Raw genomic sequence first — 16,047 nt, forward strand, 5'->3', positions numbered from 1 at the left:
TTCTTGAAAGCTATTGTATAAGTAATCAATGCTACATCGATGTTAGTTAATTTTTGGCTAATGTACCAAATCTTTCACTTTTTTTACACTTAAATACCAAAAGACTTTTATGTGGTGAAAGTACCAAAACGTTACTTTTTCTTGTATTTCGATACCAACTATTAAATGTGACTTTTGACCAGTTAATAGTCATGTGTCAGCTAACGATTTATTCACATTTTGGAACTTTCACTACTAAAAAAATAAAGTTTAGTATTTAGTCGTAAGGAAACATAAAGTTTAGGTGCTTTAGCTGTAAGTAAACACAAAATTTAAGTATTTATTCACAAATTTTCCTTATTTATTTTTTAGAAGACAAAAATAATTTTAGGATTTAATTTTTTATTTTTATTTTTATTTTAATATTGATTTATTTTTTATTTTAACTAAAATAGATTTTTAATATATTTTGTTCATTTTTAAATCAATTAATTTTTTTTAGTTTTTAAAATATATTTTATATTTTCTATGAAAATAAATGATGCTGTGGAAAAAAACAAACAATAAGATTTTTATTTTAAAAAAAGAAAATAAATGATGGAATGTTAATACAGTGGGAAATAAATATTGCTTTTCATAGTATTGATTAAGACATGAAAGTGTCATTTTATTGATATGAAAAGTTAAAATAAATTAATTTTTAATTAGTGTTTTTATAGATTTAATGTGATAGATTTTATAAATGATTTATTTAATTTATGTTTGTTTTGTAGGAAATTAAATGTATTGTTGCATTTTTTAAATGAGGAAAAAAGAAAAAAAAATTAAAATGGTATTTCTCAAATTAAAAATATATTTTAATTAAAATAAAAATTAAATCCTAAAACTTATTTTTGTCTTCTCCAAAATGAATAAGAGAAATATGTGGCTAAAATACCTAAACTTTGTGTTTACTTACGACTAAATATCAAAACTTTGTTTTTTTTTTTTTGTGGTGAAAGTACCAAAATGTTGACCAACTGTTAGCTGACACATGACCATTAACTTATCAAAAGTCACTGTTGTACCCTAAAATTAGCACGAGTTCAATTACTCAGATCGGGTACAGCTGGTAGATAAATATGTAGAAAAATAGCCAAGTGGAATATCTGGTTATTAATGATGTGAACAGCTTGAGATCCAGTCCATTTCGTACACGGTATACAATTTATCATCTGACCTATACTTAGGGTAACAATCGAGTTCGAGACTCATAATGGTTGGATCCAACTTTTGGCGCTCTGAAGTTGCTACAAGCTCGGAGTCAGGTAATTGATTAAACATGAGCTCGGGTGAAATATTCAGTTTGTGAGAGCCTAGACAACACATACTAAAGGATCCCAGGAGATTCAGGGATTCTTTATACGGTCATTAATGATCAAGCTATTGTTGGGAATTGTGCCCTGAAAACATATGTAGTAGACATTGTTTTAAGAAATAAATAAATAAATTGAATTTGTTATGCATATATTTTATGGACTATATTATTATGTGATAATATTAAGTAAATATCAGAAAAATTCCTAAGTTCATATATGTGATCTCAACCACGTATTGGTACGGGAGGATTGTGTTTGAGATAAATGAACTTGAATAGTTCGCAGTAAAATTAAGTTATGGAATCTTTAGATTAATTACTGCAAGTACGGTCCACTAGTATTATGAATACATGTGATCTAGATCCAGATTACTAGTGTAGTAGGACACTTTAGTGGAGGTACATTATCTATTAGATAATATATAGAACTGGACCAGATATATTTATTAATACTTAGTTAAATACCGTTTCAAAGTATTAATTAAATATATCAACTAATGACCATATACAAATTGATCTTAATCCTGAAGTTACTATGAACTCCTGTTTATGTTATATGAGTTCTTTGATTCACTCGTTAGGGTCTGTCAGAATGATCAAGCTATAATCTTTTGTTTTGGGAACTCATTAATGTAAATGGCTGGGGACATAGTATACAGATATGGAATCTATACCTTTTCGTAGGAGATTGAATAATAGTTCTCTTAAGGGTTGATTTTTGGGACTGAAAAGTTATTGAGCTCAAATTTATAATTTATGAATTAACCTTCACTAGTAAAGCCAATGGTACTTAAGGAAACAAGATATAACTAAAAGGGTAAAACGGTAATTTTATTCCTCGTTAATTATGAACCATTATTAGAGGGTTAATTTGTATGTAATGATTATATCAATGGACGTTTTATTATTATAAAGTACTCAGTAAATGAAATGTCTATAATTACAAAAGTGCAGTCTCATATTTATAGTGGAGTAATCATGAGATTAATAAATTAAGATTATTTAATTAAAGAGTTTAATTAATAATCTCAAATTTTATTGGAGCTTGAAATTATAGGTCCATAGGTCCCCACATCGGCGCTATCAACACTATTCAAGGCAAGAGTTGATATAAATGGTAAAATGGTGAAAAGACATATTTATGAAGAAATTTGTTCTTCGGGCCAAATATGCAATTATGTGATAATAATGATTAATTAATTAATTACAAATTAGTTGTAATTAACAAAATTAATTATTATGTAATTTTTGAAATTATATAAATAATTAAATTATTATAATTTTTGAAATTATAATAAAATTAATATTTAATTTTTGAAATTAGTATTAATTAAAATTGATTTTAATTAATTGGTAGAATTAATTAAATATCTTTATTTGAGCGGGAGATAATAATCTGATAAGTTCAAATTGGATTTGAATTTAAAATATTGATATTTATTCAAATAATTAATTATATTTGATAATTAGTTAAAAATATAATAAATTCAAATTTGAATTAATTATCAGGTTGTTGGATTTTATCTGACAATGTAATTTGAATAAATAATTAAATAATTGTGGAAAATCAAATATCCCTAGTTTATAGGGTGCTGCACGACATACACAGTCCCTGGAGTGTGTGTTGCATGAGCCATATATATTTCAGGGATATATTTTTCAATTTTATTTATTTAATTAATAGAAAATTCAAAAGTTAGTTTTTTTTTTATATTTTCATTAATGAGATAATTAATTAATTAAAAGATAAATTGTAAATTTGTTACAGATTTATTTTTTAAATTTGAATATTTTCTATTTAAGTTAGACTTATCAGAAAATAAATATACTGAATACTCAATACAAAATTTATTTGCTCTAAAGAAAAGAACGATACTTTTCTATCTCTCCTTGAAAAAGATACAGAACCAATCTCAGGCCTATTCTCTTGATCTCATGTGTTAAGTACATCAAGTTGAATCAGAAATATACCATCCTTTATTCTCTAAGTGCCCACACACTTCTTGAGGTGTAGAGAACGTTGTGGAAGATCTTGGTGTGAGTACCTGGGAGCAGCTTGGATTGGAAGTTCATTCATTTTACGAAAAGATAGCAATGACACTTGATAAGCATCAAGATGTATGTTCTTTAATCCTGCTTATGATTAATGTATGTATATTGATGGATCCGCATATTTAAAAGTAGTTTAAATATTTTACAAATTTTTTTGTTGTACACTGGGCCAACCCATCACCATTTTGCTGCGTATTAGGAAACTCGTTCCTAACAGTTGTATCATATATCTGTCATTTATTATTTGAGATAGCAGGAGTATATTTATTTTGTTATCAAATCATATCCCAATGAAAATAGGAATAATCTGTATTAATTATATACACTATTTAATTACATGGTTTATTTACACAGTGACTCGAACCTGTCCATGGAATTCCCCTATAAATACTAGGAATATTGGACAGGAGGGGGGGGGGGGATTCTTTTGTACCGAAACACTGCAGAAATAGGGAGAGAAACAATAATAATAGTGACTCGTGGACTAGTTGGATTTTAACCACTGAACCACATAAAATTTTTGTGCTTTTGAGTGAATCTTGCTATATCATTGCAGTTTATAATCTAGCACTAATCTACCTGTATAATTTCTTAATACAATGTTGGCTAAAAACCGTGTCAACAGTTTGGTGCTTTCATTGAGAGTAAATTAGTGCGTCACAAGTTCCAATCGACTTTCATCATGGTGTTCACTCGCTTAATGCATGATAATGAGACAGAACAACCTGGTGGGCAGGAGACCCATCATACCGCTGTTTCTAATAAAAAGGCCCGGATGTTCAGCAACGTTCGAAAAAACAACCGGCGGGTCAAGTCAATACTGGGAATTCAGCGCCGCTACTGCCAAATCCTAATCCAAGCTATCTAATTAGCGTCGAGATGGAAAACGCCCAGTTAAGGATCCATCTCGCTAGGGAAAATAGGCAAAGTGAAAAGGTCTTGGCTCGGTTACCCCCTCTTGAAACCGACGTTAGTGTTGAAAAGAGGCAAAGTGAGTCTCATAAGTCCCTCAGGAATAACCGATCTAAACTAAGTCGATTTGTCAGAACCGCCACTCCGAGTTCTTTGTCTTCAGGGCGAAACCACTAGAATGCTCGGTCCACTAATCATCACAAGGGTCATCAGCATGCCAGTTGGACAGTTAGGACCGCGACCCCAAGCTCTGTGCCTTCTTCACAGATTCCTAGAAATGCCCATAACAATCCACAGGGAGGGGCTGGGACAAGCTCACGAAGACACAATGCTCCAACAAATCCCTCTGTGACACGATTAGAGCCTCAAGCATAGAGAACTAGGGACGTTGGAGTAGAACCAAGGTGGGCTAATTTAGTCAGTCCTGATGGAGCGAGGATAGCCTCGCCCATAAGGCATCCTCTGTCACCTGTAAGACATCCATCACCACCTCGTCCTCATCGAGATGCTCTAACTCGTGGGAACAGTAGGAGAAATCCTCCCCTGTCTGCGAATACTTCCGCTCCACGAATGCATGTTGAGAACCCAGGTCCTTGATCTCAACCGTGAGCTATAAGTTTCATAAACAAAAGTTATTGGACGGAGAGCCAGTGTGGAGGCAGATCCGAGAGCGCCCTGAGAGATCATTTGAGTTCAACACAAAGTCCTCGATATGATCCACAGCCTGACCTGCGCGATCATCTGAACTCATAGAGAAGGTATCCAGTTCGGGATGAGGATATTAGCTATACTCGACACGAGGGAGGTTCGTCCATTGTACGCGACAACGGGAATGTCCCACATAACCAAGCTCGAGCACGGAGGGACAATAACCCACCAAATGCGTATAATAGGATGGGAGCTATTGAACAGCCCCCAGGTAACCTAGGGACTAGGGACCAAACCCTTGAGAGACTGGCTCTAATGGAAGAAAAAATGAAAAGACTCTTATCTGGGAAGGAAAAGGACAATTGCGACTCAGATAAGGAGCTCAAACCTTTTGCTCCAAACATTGCAGTAGTAACATATCCTGTAGGTTTTAGGATGCTGCACATGTCAAAGTTTGATGGAGATGGAGATCCGTCTGATCACCTAGGAATGTTTAACACCGTGATGATGGCTCACAATGTCGGGCTCGATCTAAGGTGTATCTTGTTCCCTGCAACTCTGGTCAGGCCACCAGGTAGTGGTTTAAACAATACAAGAGACATTCCATAAGCTCGTGGAAATTTTTTTCCTCAGATTTCAAAAAAGCAATCCTAGCTTCACAGGCAGCTCGAGTTGAGGCTGATTCATTGGCCAACATAAAAGAGCAACCTGGTGAGACATTGAAGACGTACCTGAGTAGATTTTCCAATGTTGCTAGACGAGCTAGGGATGATGATGATAGCTCCAAGCTCTTGGCAATGAGAACAAGAATCCTCATCAGGGGTGACCTGTGGCAAGAACTCCAAAGAAAAAGGGTTAAAAGCATAGACGAATTCCTTGCCCGAGCTTAGGAATGGATAAATCTAGAGGAGGCACAAGCTTCTATCGCAGGAACCAGCCAGACCCCTGTCCAACCCATTGGAGTGGTAACGGATGTTGCAGCTACGACTCAAGTTGTTACCCAGAATAACCAAGGGGGGAGTAACAAAGGGAAGGGGAATGGTAAAGGCGACCTGAGCGGGACAAAGAAAAACAAGTTAGTGGAGAAGTTCAAGCCTATCTATGCTACTTATACCGACCTAACGGACACCCGAAAGGATATCTTTCTGGATAATTCTAATCGCCTCCCATGGAAGAAGGCAGAACCTTTAAGAAACCAGAGGGCAAAGAGAGATCCTTCAAAAAAATTCTTATTCCATAATGACATTGGTCATAACACTAGTGATTGCCGGTAGCTGAAGGATGAAATTGAGACTCTTATCCAAGCTAGACCGTTGGCCCAGTACACCCAAAATTGGGTAGTTCCCAATCAGCCCACCGGGCAGAATTCTCAATCAGTCCCAGAAGCTCCAATAGGCCAATCTAGAGCTCAGGCAAATCAGGTCGATCCTCCTCCAATAGTAGGGGGAGATATAACCATTATTGTTGGAAGACCTCATTTGGCGGGCATGAGTAGTGGGGCCCAAAAGGGGTACATCAATGAGCTGAAAGCTCATAATGGAGTGGAGTTCATCCTGGAGCAATGGTTATCTAAACAAAAACGATTGGAAAAACAACCAATCATTTTCACGGAAGAGGATGTTAGCCACGTCCAATTCCCACATAATGATCTGCTGGTGTTAACTGTACAGATCGCCAACCGAAGGGTGCGTAGAATACTGGTGGATAACGGAAGCTCCATAAATTTACTTTTCAGGTCCACCTTGGAAAAAATGGGACTGTCCGTATCTGATTTGTAGGTGAGCTCAATGACTCTGTACGAGTTTTCAGGTGAGGGAACAACGACCATAGGGACAATCGGACTAGTGGTTACATTAGGAGAAGATTCATGAACTGTCTTCAAAATACTCGAGTTTGTAGTAATCGATTGTCCGGCCGCATACAATGCGATTTTGGGCCGACCCGCACTGATGTCATTTGAAGCCATAACATTGATCCGACACTTGGCAATGAGATTCCCTCAGCTTTGGGGATATGTATAGTCAGAGGCAATCAGCTCGCTGCCAAAGAATGCTATAGCATTTCTATGAAGGGAAAGTCACAACCCGGGCAGCAGGCAATGGTCATAAGTGAGGGAGGTGAGGAGTCCCAGGAAGCAGAAGTCACCCATGGGACGGAAGAACCTCAAGAAGAAGCTGGTGAGGTCACCCAGCGTGACGACATTGATCCGCAGATGGGTGAAGACAGGTCAGAGCTCAAATCCATAAAAGAGCTCGAGGAAGTAAACATCAACCCCAAAGAAGCTTCAAGAGTTGTAAAAATTGGGAAAAATCTTGAAGACAAAAGAAAGAAGGACCTAGTCAATTTTTTACGGAAGAACCTGAATGTTTTCGCCTGGTCGCATGAGGATATGGTGGGAATCAGTCAGAGTATAATAATGCACACATTAAACTTGGACAAGAACATGCTTGCAAAATCCCAAAAATGAAGGCTTTTGGGAATAGTACGAGCTGAAGCGCTTGAAGAAGAAGTAGCTCGGTTACTAAAATGCGAGTTTATCAGGGAAGAAAAATACCCGATCTGGGTTTCCAATCCAGTGCCGGTCCCGAAACCAAATGGGAAATGGAGAACCTGTATCGACTTCTCCGACCTAAACAAGGCTTGTCCAAAGGATTGTTTCTCTCTACCAAGGATTGACCAATTGGTAGACGCCACGGAAGGTCACAAGATCATGCCTTTCATGGACGCATACTCTGGATATAACCAGATCTCGATGAACCCTGCAGACCAAGAGCATACAAGTTTCATGACCAAGCATAACGTATATTGTTACAAAGTTATGCCATTCGGATTAAAAAAATTCGGGGCTACATTCCAACACTTGGTCAACAAAATGTTTGCTAACCAGATCAGGAGAACACATGGAAGTGTATGTCGATGAAATGCTCGTCAAGTCAAAAATTGCAAATAAACATGTGTCCGACTTGGACGAATGTTTTGAAATCTTGAGGAAATATGACATGAAGTTGAATCCTCATAAATGCACGTTCAGGGTGGCATCTGGGAAACTTCTAGGATTCATTGTAAACATAAGGGGGATAGAGGAGAATCCTGAAAAAAGTAGGTCGTTGTTAGACATGCCTTCACCCAGGTCGCGTAAGGAAGTTCAAAGCCTAACTGGGAGAGTGGCAACTTTAAATCGCTTCATTTCAAAATCCACTAACAAGTGTCTTTCATTCTACAAATTGCTTAGAGGAAACAAGAAATTTGAGTGGACCAAAGAATGCGAAAATGCATTCCACGATCTGAAGACACATCTAGCTGAACCCCCTGTACTATCCAAATCGACGTATAGAGAGTCTCTGTTTCTTTGCTTGGCCGTGACAGAAAATGTAGTCAGTGTCGTGCTAGTTTGAGAAGAAGACCATAGGCAGAAACCAGTATATTATGTAAGCAAGAGGCTTCTCAGAGCTGAATCACGGTACTCACTGATAGAGAAGCTAGCATTCTGTTTAATTTTGGCTTCCCAAAAGCTCCGACCATATTTCCAGTTCCATTCTATCAACATCTTAACCGACCAACCTTTAAGGCAGTTATTACAAAAACTTGAAACGTCGGGACGTCTCTTAAAATGTGCCATCGAACTTAGCCAGTTTGAGATGTTATACATGCCATGTAATGCGATCAAGAGTCAGGCCCTTGCTGATTTTATGGTTGAGTACATTGGTTTTTAGGACGAGCTCATGAGGGAGCCAGTACAGGAATTATGGAAAATCTTCGTTGATGGATCGTCAAACGAGAACGGATTGGGAGCTGGGACAATCTTAATCTTGCCTGAAGGACATCGATTCCATATAGCTCTGAGATTCAGATCTGAAGCATCCAACAACGAATCAGAGTATGAGGCCTTATTGGCAGGGCTGAGGGTGGCAAAATAACTGATGGGGAAAGCCATCCAATGCTATAGTGATTCCCAACTCGTGGTAAATTAGATATTGGGAGAGTATCAAGCTCGAGGCATCAAGATGGGGGCCTACCTAGCTAAAGTAAAGGGGGAATTATCTGAATTTGAATTTAGCTCTATTGAACAGATACCCCGCGAGCAGAACTCTAATGCTGATGCTTTACCACGACTTGCTACCACCAAAGAGGCTGAAACATTGAGTGTAGTACCAGTGGAGTTCTTGGAAAGCCCGAGTGTAACGGGAGAAACGGTGGAGGTCGGAATGATTGACATAAGACCGACCTGGATGACTCCTATAATGGAATATCTCGCAACTTGAAAGTTACCTGATGACCGCGTTTTTGGCCAACGACGTGTAGACGTCAAAAACGACAAAAACCTTCAAGAGAAATAAACGACACAGACGATTTTTATAGTGGTTCAGCCCCAATGTGTTGGTAATAGCCTAATCCACTTAGAGTTGTGATTATAGATCTACACTCAAGATCAGATTAACCTGAGTCAACTGAGTTTCTTCAGTGCAGATTACAAGAATACGAGAATTCTCTCAAATACAAGTACTCTCTCTCTAGAAAATTAGAATTCGAATCCAAAGTCCCCCTTATGATGCCATAAGCCTTGTATTTATAGGCTCAGGATTGTACAGATGATATCCCCCATCATCAGGATATTTTGTTATTCTCATTATATTTAATTTACAATAATATTCAAAATATAACAATATACTATATTCATGGGATAAACTGAGAGATTCCCGCGCAAGCCAAGACCGATTCTTGTTGAAGACGTTTCTGGGATCTCTTGCGTAGCCCTGCTCTGTCTAGTCGATCCATATCTCATTCAGGCTGGTCGGCCACACCTTCACTGGGCAGACATGCACCTGACTGGGCAGACATGCACTTGGCTGGGCAGACATGCACTTGCCTGGGCAGACATGCACTTGGCTGGTCGGACATGGTCATGACCGGTCGGCCAAGGTCATGTCTGGTCGGCCAAGGTCATGCCTGGGCAGACAAACATGTGATTGGTCAGACAAGGTCATGCCTGGGCAGATAAACATGTGACTGGCCAGTCAACATTCTTCACTGGTCCACCGGGTCACTCCTAAGCCAGATCACCCAACCATTCCTTGCCATTTGTCATTTCTATTGCCACGCCATCGCTTTCAAAATTTGGGGATAACATTTGCCCCCCAAGTTTATTATATGATGCTCTCACATAATAAACTTTTTTCTCCACATCTAACGGCACAATTAAAAAAAATCAACTGTTCATCTTCCCGCCATGCAACAGACCACGATCACTGCAATTAAGTGCTCATAGTCGTGGGGAGAAAAAATATCTAAGGAATTCCAAGAGTCCAAAAATAAGTGGCAATTCCCACTTTTTTCCTTTAAATAGACCCTTACACTCCCACACTTCCACACACACAAGAAAGCAAAAAATAAAAAAACTTCTCATCTTCTTTCTTTTTCTTTCTTTGGCCGAAACCCACAACCTCTCTTCTCCTGGCCGAAAGTTCAAGGGTCTTCAAGGAGGAGCTTTTATTTCTTCAAGCATTCTCTAAGAAAATCCAAGGTATCTTCAAGATTGGGTAAGTCTTCTCCTTCATCTTCACTTGTGTTGTTATTTTTTTCAAAATTCCATGAAAATATGAGTGTGTTGGCCGAAACCCCCTTGGAAAATTTCCCCTTGAATCTATGTGTGAATCTTAGAGATGAAATGTATTTGGTGGCTGTTTTGATGTTGTTTAGGTTATGGGTAACTCAATTTTACCTTCAATTTCATAGAAATTTAAAGAAAAATGAGTTTTTCAACCTAAATTGCATGTATGTGTTTATGGGTATTTGATGATATGAATGTGATCTCTAGGACATTTGAAACTTTAAAAATTCCCCATTTTGATCTTGTGGTTGGGTATTTTAGATGAGGAATGTGTTTGTGCTAGATGGAATTTAGGGCTTTGTTTTTCAGCTTAGGGTTTATGTTTGTGGTTTGGGGTATGGCCAATTGTCCATTATTCCCTCTTTCTGTTTTTTGAAAACCTTAGTCCGATCGGACGCTTGGCTTTGGGCTCAGACTAGGGTCTCATGCTCGGACCAGGGTCCCTCGGCACCCCTCGGATATGCACCCTCGGACCAGGGGAGTTGCTCGGACTAAGTTGCTCCTCGGACCCACACGCAGTCCCTCGGACCAAGCCGCTTCTCCTCGGACACTAGGCATCCGCTTGGATGCAGATGCCTACGCTGGCCCTCGGACACCAGGTGTCCGGTCGGACACCAGGTGTCCGGTCGGACACCAGGTGTCCGGTCGGACACCCACGGGGCTCTTCGGACAGCTGCCCCGATCAGACACCAGAGACGCAATGCTACCTAACCGCTCAGCCATACGCTCATGCGGACCTGCTGCTTCCACTCGGATGCCACACACGCTCTCTCGGATGCCACGGCGCTGGCTGGCAGGACACGCGCGCAGGGCTTGGAAGCTAGGCCATCCGCTCGGACGCAAGGCCATCCGCTCAGTCATATGAACACACGACACCAAAATTTTTGCCCATCTCCAAAAAATTTCGTTCATGCCCATTCTAGGGACCTTAAGCACTTTTAGGCATGAAAATTATTTTTCCTCATGTATGCTCAAATTTTACTACTTAGACAAATTTTTTCTAAGTAGAAAAAATAAACATTGCTCTGTTGATCTAAATTTTTATGGTTACTCACCTCCCCATTTTTATTTTTTGTAGATGAATCGTTTCGACTATAGAGAAGGTGACAACCACACGAATTCCGATACGTCCATCCCGCAGTCGATCAACACCCCTCAAAGCAGCGACTCCTTGTCAAAGTCTCCTAACAGTTGCACTCCTGAGGATCGCCTCCGCCGCTCTAAGAAGATCCTCCCCCGTTCAACTTTATACTTTCTTCACGAAGAACAGTTCCTTCATCAAGCTAAACAGTCGACAATGAGGGTAAAGAAGTCCAACAGACTCCCGCAGGACCAGGATCCTCAAGTAGCCCGCAGAGCGGTACAGAAAGTGGTGGAACACAGTGAGGTCCAAACTGCGGCTTCTTCGAGACCACCCTGCCAGACGCCAAAACCAAACAAGCCTCGGAGAAAAATTACCCAGAAATTCGCTACCGAGATCCAGCATCTGGCTGTCCAAAAACCAAGGAAGGAAGGAGAAGAAACACCTTCTTGGTTTACTTCCAAGCCTATGAAACTCAACTCTGGGATGTTTGACAAACACATCCAAGCCTTGGGCCTGAGAGGGGTGAATGTGATATGTCTGCGCCCCCATCAGAGGGCTAACAGGCCTGGCGGACCTTACTGTGCCTGGTCTAGGCACCATATATATGCAGGAGCTACTATCCCGCTACACCCCTTCTTCTGGTCAGTAGCGGACTATTTCAACGTTTCTCCCTTCCAGATCACTCCTAACGGGATTCAGGCGTTGTCTGCCCTATTCATTCTTTACTTCCTGCAAGGCTGGGATGAGCCTACTCCTCACGAAATACACTACCTATTCGACTTCAGAACCAACCCGATCCATAAGAACACATGTTTTTTCCACCTCTTTCATAGGCATAAAGGGGTTAAATACCTTTGTGGCATTGCTCACAAGTCGAATCCTGGGAAATACTATACAGAGTATTTTCTCACGTTGGACATCAAAGCCAACAACCTGGCTTTTACGCATGCAGGTCCATTCCAGCAACCCTTGCCCACAAAAGACATGTTTGACCGAGCAGAGGAGTTGGTCAATATGTGCATCGAGGAGAAGGATGTGAAAATTTTGGTTACTGTAGATAATCTTCAGCTGGTGGGCCTGCTACCAAGTAACCAGAACATCACAGTGGAGAGCACTACTGAGGAAAATAATGCAACTGATCAGTCCAACGCCGGCACTAAGGTAGTGACCGATCAGTTCTCTCCTGGACCATCTCCTCACTCCCGCAGACCAGGCGATCTCATCATTAGGGAGCCCCAGCCAGAGGACCAGCGCAGACCTGCTATTCCCACACAGCCTGGGAAGGGGAAGGCCATCCAGCTTGAGAGGGACTTGAGCTCATCATCCAACGACGAGGACGACTTCCTCAACTCAGGTCTAGTAGTCATAGTGATATGTTTGTTAACTTGGTTATATGGGATTAATAGAACTGTCTAGTAGTAGTAATATACTTATCCACATATTGCTTTATTGTTATTATTTTTTTTTACTAACAAATCTTGTACTTTCTCTTTTGCAGATTCAGAGATGTTTAGGCATTTCAACGCCCCTCCTGCCCCGAAGAGGAAGTCTGGAGAAGGAAGTGGCTCCACCCCTCCGAGAAAAGTCCCGAGGACAGTACCGCCCAGCCAAGGGAGACAACCCGAGGGGTCAGTTGCAATCCCACAGCTGACCCCTTCCTCGCTTCCTCCCTCAGCGAGCCTAACCCCCACTCGCCCGACTGGCTTGAGTGAGGCACTTCGCACTTCTGGTACTATTGGGAAGGAAGTGATTGATCAGACTCTTCATGATGCTTCAACGATTCAAAGCTTTGAATCCTTTCCTCGACTTAGCATTGATGTCGTCTTACAAAGAGGGCTTGCTCAGTTGGCAAATGTAAGTATTCTATCACAAGACAGTTTGTTATTTATATTTATACTTGTAGTAACCTCTTATCACCGAGCAGTAGACTACAAGGAGTTGATCAAAGTCTTAAATGATCAACTAGTGGAGGCCCAAGCTAAGGTGGATACTCTGACTTCTTCAGAAAAGGATCTTAAATCCAAGTTGGAGCAGTCAGAGATGACTGTGGCTGAGCGAGATAAGTCTCTTAGGGGGTTGGCTAATGGGAACGACAAACTAACCCAAACCAACAAGTCGCTGACTGATCGGCTAGAGAAACTGACTTGTGAGAATGAGGGATTGACTCGCGAGAACGAGGGACTGACTCACGATAATGAGGAGCTACGGCGGGAGAAAGAAGCTGATCTTATTCGCTACGAGGAGATCTGCTTCAACTGCTTTTACCAGGTGTGGAAGCTAAACAAGCCTGTCAACCTTGACTTTCTCACAGAGGAGGTCAAGGCAGAGGAGCTTGTGAAATGTGAGGCAAAGGCTGTCGAGGAAGCAGCTAATCCTGCCGGCACTACATCTGTTTCTCCCACGCTGTCATTCCGACCGGAAGGAGCAGCTGATGCTAAGGAAGGGGTTGATCAACCTGCCAGAGCCGACCAGTGATCTCTCATCCGACCAGAGAAGCCTCCATCCGACCAGACAAGTTGTCATCCTACCAGCTCTCTAGTAGACTTTTGTTTTGTATTTTGCTACTGCACTTTTGCTCGTATGGCCGAGCTGTTGACATTTATACTTTACTTTTCTTTTTTGGCTAACTTGAAACATTCTAAGTCTTTTTATACTTAAAACATTATAAGTTTATTGTGAATAGCAAAGTCACTCTGATGTATGCCTTATATTTTCGCATGAGTACTTAGTTTTCTAACTTAGAAATTCTAGACATTTCATAAGTCCATACTAAGTATACTTTCTCACACTCTTATTGCTCTTAACATTTTATGAGAATAATGTTTATTGTCACATGAATATCTACTTCTAACTTAAAATTTGTAAAAAATTCCAAGTTAATTAAGCTTTGTAAAACAAGTTAGCTTAACGACCCTTTCGACTTCAAAAACTTCCAAGCCAGCCTAAAAACAAATATCTTTGCTCGTGCTTTTATTGCTTGTGTTGAAGTGTACGCCAGTATACCCTATGTGCCCCCCAAGTGATTGAGGGTTGAAAAATCCTTGATCACTTGCTACTTGACTGAATTTGTCCGGGCAGTTATTACTCGTGAAACACATAGAATATACAAAAGATATTTCTGCAGTTAACCACTGCAAAAACACATGCAACTATTTAAACGTTGGTATTCATCTGATGGATACCGACCAGTTGAACACTGCCCGGTATTTCTTTTAGAAGACCTTTTTTGTTTTAAGTTGTAATGACAGTTGAACACTGCCAAAGCAAGAATAATCAACACATATGCAAAATTTGTAGGAAGATTCGACCGCGCTGCGCGTGATATCTTTTATTACTCATAAAAAAAAAAGACAAAATGTGTCTAATTACGAGTCTCAAACAAAATAACATTGTTCAAAATAACATGACTGGTTAGCAAATAGCCAGTTCACAAACAAACTTAAATAACAAGTTAAGCACTTGATACAAAGCTACTACTCTGTAAGCAGTATTCATTGATAATATTTCCTCAAGTGCTCACCATTCCAATAGTTCCTGATCAGCTCTCCATTTAACTGAGCAAGCTTGTAAGTGCCGGGTGGCAAGACTTGCTCAATTTGATACGGTCCCTCCCAGTTTGGTCCTAGTACTCCAGCCGCCGGGTCTCTGATGAACACATTTCTGAGGACCAAATCTCCGACCTGGAACTTTCGATCTCTGACTTTGGAATTAAAATAGCGCGCCACCTTTTGCTGATGAGCAGCAACTCTCAAGCTTGCTTTTTCTCGTCTCTCCTCGAGGAAATCTAAAGATTCTGCTAGCAATTGGTGATTCTCCTCCTGGTCGTACATGGTCCTTCGATGAGATGGTGGGCCTACTTCCACAGGTAACATGGCCTCATACCCATATGCCAAGGAAAAGGGGGTATGACCAGTTGCTGTCCGAGCAGTAGTCCTGTATGACCAAAGGACTTCTAGCAATTCTTCCGCCCAAGCACCCTTAGCTCGCTCTAGATGCTTTTTTAAAGTGTCATTCAGAGTTTTGTTTACGGCTTCAACTTGCACATTGGCTTGTGGATGGGCTACCGAGGAGAAACTTTTGTGATGCCATGGCGAGTGCAGAAATCGATAATATTGTCACTGTCAAACTGAGTGTCGTTGTTAGACACTATCTTCTTGGGCAGACCATAGCGACATACTATATTCTTAACCACAAAGTCTAACACTTTCTTTGAGGTGATCATGGCTAGTGGTTCAACTTCAGTCCACTTAGTGAAATAATCCACAGCAACCACCGCAAATTGTACTCCTCCTTTCCCTTTGGGTAATTTCTCGATCAGATCAATGCCCCATACTACAAAAGGCCACAGGCTCTGCATTTTCTTCAAGACATTCGGAGGCGCCCTGGGCAGTTTAGAAAATATCTGGC

The sequence above is a fragment of the Humulus lupulus genome, chromosome 2, assembly GCF_963169125.1.
Source record: "Humulus lupulus chromosome 2, drHumLupu1.1, whole genome shotgun sequence".
In the NCBI taxonomy this organism is placed as follows: domain Eukaryota; kingdom Viridiplantae; phylum Streptophyta; class Magnoliopsida; order Rosales; family Cannabaceae; genus Humulus; species Humulus lupulus.